Here is a 6,000-nt window from a genome sequence, read left to right on the forward strand (position 1 = left end):
CTTACTGGCGTCTGTCACTGGATCATCGTCGGTGCCGATGCAGGCTCTGACGCAACCAGGCTTCTTTGCCGATGGGCGCCGGCAACGCCTCCCAGCTGCTGCAGCAAGAGGTACGTGGGAGCATTTGTCTTCCTTGGTGCTGGAAGTGATGTCCCAGCACGGTGAGAGGCAGTGGTATTCTTCTTCAGGGGCAGCTTTCAGATCAGCTGTGGAACCAAAGCTCTGCATTAAAGATCTCAGCACATTTGGTAGGAGTCTGCGTTAGCCTTGCTCGGCATTCTAGTGCTGATATGCAGCCCCCTAGACTCCGCTACAGAGCAGTAATAACTCCCCTCAGCATGGCCCATCTGAGGGTCTAAAGGCACTTGCCAAGGCACAGTCCATATTACTACCCCCTTCACAGCAGAGGAAACAGGTAGTGGGTGGGGCTGTGGCTTTAGCTGGCCCAAAGGGATAGGTGGGGATAGAGATCTCATCCCTCCCTGGCCTCTGCCAGCTCCCTAAGTGAAGTGAGTCCCCATTTTCCCCTCCGCCGTTGCTGATGCAGAGGTGATGAGCAGTGCCTCGGTGCAGCCTGAGACTGCCAAGCACCGTGAGGTCTCTTTGACCAGAGAGATGATGTCTCAGTACTAGGGTGTGTAATTCCCACCGCTGTCCCATTTGCCCCTTTGTTTGCCTGCTGCTAGTTACTTAGGTGAAAGGCAATGACCTGAAGCAAAGGCAATAGACTGGCTGGAGTCTGGGCCACCCTGCTTAACCCTGACTCTTTGTCAGAGCGTTCTCAGAGCTCCCTGCTAGTGTGCAGAAGTGCCGTCCTTCCCATGCATTTCCCTCATCCCCGTCGCTTCCAATGAATGGCCTGTTTACAATTAATTTCCTCCTCGTGCTGCTGCCCCCAACCCCTGGCAGATCTGGCGCCCAAGCTGCTGGCACTAGTTCAGAGACCAATTGGAGGATGAATCCTGGTCCTGCCTTGACACGCTGGCCGTATGACCTCCATCAGTGAAGGGACCTAGGGCATGGCACTCCCCCTAATTAACATTCTGCGCTAATACATTGACTGTTGTCTTGGAGGACTACAGGAAAATTCCTGGAGGGGCTCGGTCTGGGGGCACTCAGCCCCCACTGGACTGGGTGCCAGCCAGAGTCCCAGCCATCCTTGTAGGTGAGAGAGGTGAATACTGCACTAATGTGCATGCTCAGCCCGAACCCAGGCAAGCACTTGTGCAGTCCCATCACAGGCTGCCGAGCTACTCGTGTGCGTAAGGAGCAGCGCCCACTTCAACGCTTCGCTGCATCGGTGCCCGAACACTCCCCCGCCACCCACCGTGTACGGAACTGGGATGGGAGTTCCTGCCTGGCAGCCATGGAGATGTTCCTGCCTGGATACAATGGAGTTCCCCTGGATGTACCCTGGATAGCTGCCCTCGGCGTTTGGCCCACTGACCAGAAGTGGAATTGCTCAGGCAGGTGCTGGGCAGTCCCCGACTTTCACCTCTACCAGTGCCCCTCCATCCTGGCCTGCAGACCCCTCTCCCCGACTCTTCTAGTCTCCTGCTGTCCCACTCTGCCCAGACATCTGGATCCTGCCCTCCACCAACCCCTGGCTACTCCAGGCTGGGGAATTTCTCCCTCAGTGGGGCGTGGCCTTTTTGGCTGTGTGTCCAGCCGTTCTAAGGCTGCTGTTTTCAGGTGAAGGTTCCCGTTCTGGCCTGAGGGACCAGCAATAGCAGAGGGACCCTTCCATGACTAGGTCATGTGTGCAGATCTGGCCCAGGCTGGCAGTGACTGAAAATTGCCCCCATGTGATGACTGCCCATCAGTGTCCTGTGTGAGATGAGTTTGGTAGCCCTCAGCATGGAAGATGGCTGGCTGGGAGGTGAGATTGGCAGCATGACCACCTCTGGGTCCCATTTCATTACCAGCTCTATCACAGAGATCTTGAGCAAGTCACTTTTGTCCTCTGTGCCTTGGTTTCCCCTTCTGTGAAATAGGCGCGCGCACACCGATCTCATGGGGGCAGCTGATTTGATTAAAGTGCTCTGAGAGACTCAGCCACAAGGGGCTGCTGAAGGCCTTGGGGTTATTATTTGAAACAACCTCCTATCAGAAAGCTCCACTTGGCTGAAATTTCTGGATCCCAAACCTCTCAGAATCCCGAATGGCATGAACGGTTCATTTCCCATTAACAAATAAAACCTGCAAAGGAGAATACCTGGCCATGTCCATCTGGCTCCGGCGGGAGTCACACTGTGCTCTTAAAACAGTCTGCAAAATTGCTGTTGAAACACAGCAGGTCGGGTGCGACAGATTCGGTCACAGAGACCCCCTTGGGACTGTCACCTGATGTGCTGAAATTACCTGTGAGCCCATTTTCCCTGCCAGCTTGGGACTCCAGAAGCTTGCCTTGTTGAGTCAGACATGCTAGCCTGCTGCAACGCAGACCCAGGGTCTGGACCATGCCCCCCAAACTGCAGGTTTTAAGTGAAAACAGCTCAGCAGGTTACCTTCTCCAACACCCAGACACCCAGCTCCCAATGGGATCCAAACCCCAAATAAGAAAAGGAGTACTTGTGGCACCTTAGAGACTAACCAATTTATTTGAGCATAAGCTTTCGTGAGCTACAGCATCCAATGATGTGAGCTGGCCCACATGTACACAAGAAGGTTTGCAAGTATACGGAGTCATTCGCAGGTCACTGATTCTGAAGCAGTCTTAATGGCTTCCACTTAATATGTTTACATCAGTGATACAAGTTTATGTCTTATTCCCCTTATGCCAGACCTAGAACTCGTACCTGCAAATGAATGGGATGACCACACTCAGTAGATTATAAACTTTGTTATAATCTTTTGCACGAAGCATATTCCAGTTACACCATATTCACATTCATAAGCCTATTTTCATAAAGCATGTGGAGTGCAACGTCACACTGGGTAGAACCATGCCCTTTGCTAATGCAGCAGTGAATGATGCATTGCTCTCCTGTTGAAGAAGGAAAGGTGCACCAGGCAGGTAGGATTTGACAAGGTTGGTTTAAAGCAAGACCAGATCAGGAGAATCCATGTTCATTTGCAATTTCACTCCCGTCCCTGATGCAGCAGCCACAGGGAGGCACTGAAGGAGTTAATTCAGAGCCTCACTGACATGACATTCCTTTCCTCCTTAACCAAGAGCTGGGAGAGTGCTGAGTGGGTGGCAGTGATGAGCTGTGATTGAAAAGGCCCAGGACAGACAGATGGGAGGGCTTCACCCAAACAGCCAGCCCCCTGGGGTAGTTTTACCCATGCTGTAGATGAGCAGCTGTCGGCTCAGAACACCTGGCTGTGGGTGCTGCCCCATGGAGAGTTCCCCACAGGCTGCCTTGTGCCACAGCCCAGGGCCGGAGGGGAAATGTCAAAGGGGAGACACTGACCAGGGGAAATCTCTTGCCAAGCTGAGCCCGGATGTGGACTTTCCCAAGTGAGGTCAGCTGAAGATTCGTCCCAAGAGAGGTCTCTTGGCCGCTGCTGCAGAGCTGGGAGAAGTTACAGGAGAGGCAGGGAGGTCTCATAGACTCATAGATATTAAGGTCAGAAGGGACCATTATGATCATCTAATCTGATCTCCTTCCCAATGCAGGCCACAGATTCTCACCCACCCACTCCTGCAATAAACCTCTCACCTATGTCTGAGTTATTGTAGTCCTCAAATCATGGTTTAAAGACTTCAAGGTGCAGAGAATCCTCCAGCAAGTGACCCGTGCCCCATGCTACAGAGGAAGGCAAAAAACCTCCAGGGCCTCTTCCAATCTGCCCTGGAGGAAAATTCCTTCCCGACCCCAAATATGGCGATCAGCTGAACCCTGAGCATGTGGGCAAAATTCACCAGCCAGATACTACAGAGAATTCTTTCCTGGGTAACTCCGATCCCACCCCATCTAACATCCCATCACAGGCCATTGGGCCTTTTTACCATGAATAGTTAAAGATCAATTACTTGCCAAAATCATGTTATCCCATAATGTCATCTCCTCCATAAACTTATCAAGTTTAATCTTGAAGCCAGATAGATCTTTTGCCCCCATTGCTTCCCTTGAAAGGTTATTCCAGCACTTCACTCCTCTGATGGTTAGAAACCTTTGTCTAATTTCAAGTCTAAACTTCCCGATGGCCAATTTATATCCATTTGTTCTTGTGTCCACATTGGTACTGAGCTTAAATAATTCCTCTCCCTCTCCAGTATTTATCCCTCTCATATATTTATAGAGAGCAATCATATCTCCCCTCAACCTTCTTTTGGTTATGCTAAACAAGCAAGTTCCTTGAGTCTCCTTTCATAAGACAAGTTTTCCATTCCTCGGAACATCCTAGTAGCCCTTCTCTGTACCTGTTCCAGTTTGAATTCATCCTTCTTAAACATGGGAGACCAGAACTGCACACAGTATTCCAGGTGAGGTCTCACCAGTGCCTTGCATAACGGTACTAAAACCTCCTTATCCCTACTGGAAATACCTCTTCTGATGCATCCCAAGACCGCATTAGCTTTTTCATGGCCATATCACATTGGCGGCTCATAGTCATCCTGTGGTCAACCAATACTCTGAGGTCCTTCTCCTCCTCCGTTACTTCTAATTGATGCGTCTCCAGCTTATAACTAAAATTCTTGTTATTAATCCCTAAATGCATGACCTTACACTTCTCACTATTAAATTTCATCCTATTACTATTACTCCAGTTTGCAAAGTCATCCAGATCCTCCTGAAGGATATCCCGGTCCTTCTCTAAATTGGCAATACCTCCCAGCTTTGCATCATCCGCAAATTTTATTAGCACACTCCCACTTTTTGTGCCGAAGATTAAATAAGATTGGTCGCAAAACCAATCCCTGAGGAACTCCACTGGTAACCTCCCTCCAGTCTGACAGTTCACCTTTCAGTATAACCCGCTGTAGTCTCCCTTTTAACCAATTCCTTATCCACCTTTCAATGTTCATATTGATCCTCTTCTTTTCCAATTTAACTAATAATTCTCCATGTGGCACCGTATCAAACGCCTTACTGAAATCTAGGTAAATTAAATCCACTGCGTTTTCTTTATCTAAAAAATCTGTTACTTTCTCAAAGAAGGAGATCAGGTTGGTTTGGCACGATCTATCTTTTGGAAAACCATGTTGTATTTAGTCCCAATTACCACTGACCTCAATGTCCTTAACTACTTTCTCCTTCAAAATGTTTTCCAAGACCTTGCATACTACAGATGTCCAACTGACAGGCCTGCAGTTACCCGGATCACATTTTTTCCCTTTCTTAAAAATAGGAACGATGTTAGCAATTCTCCAATCATACGGTACAACCCCTGAGTTTACAGATTCATTAAAAATTCTTGCTAATGGGCTTGCAATTTTATGTGCCAATTCCTTTAATATTCTTGGATGAAGATTATCTGCGCCCCCCGATTTAGTCCCATTAAGCTGTTTGAGTTTCGCTTCTACCTCAGATGTGGTAATATCTACCTCCATATCCTCATTCTCATTTGTCATGCTACCATTATCCCTAAGCTCCTCACTAGCCTTATTAAAGACTGAGGCAAAGGATTTGTTTATTGGGCCATGCCTAGATTATCCTTGACCTCCACTCCATCCTCAATGTTTAGCAGTCCCACTTCTTCTTTCTTGGTTTTCTTCTTCTTTATATGGCTATAGAACCTTTTACTATTGGTTTTAATTCCCTCTGCAAGGTCCAACTCTACTTGACTTTTAGCCTGTCTCACTTTATCCCTACTCATGTTCTGACCTCAATAAGGTAGCTTTCCTTGCTGATCCCTCCCATCTTCCACTCCCTGCATGCTTTCTGCTTTTCCTTAATCACCTCTCTGAGATGCTTGCTCATCCAGCTTGGTCTACAACTCCTGCCTATGAATTTTTTCCCCTTTCTTGGGATACAGGCTTCTGATAGCTTCTGCAGCTTTGATTTAAAGTAATCCCAGGCCTCCTCTGCCTTTAGATCCATAAATTCTTCA

Source organism: Eretmochelys imbricata, chromosome 12, assembly GCF_965152235.1.
Source record: "Eretmochelys imbricata isolate rEreImb1 chromosome 12, rEreImb1.hap1, whole genome shotgun sequence".
In the NCBI taxonomy this organism is placed as follows: Eukaryota; Metazoa; Chordata; order Testudines; family Cheloniidae; genus Eretmochelys; species Eretmochelys imbricata.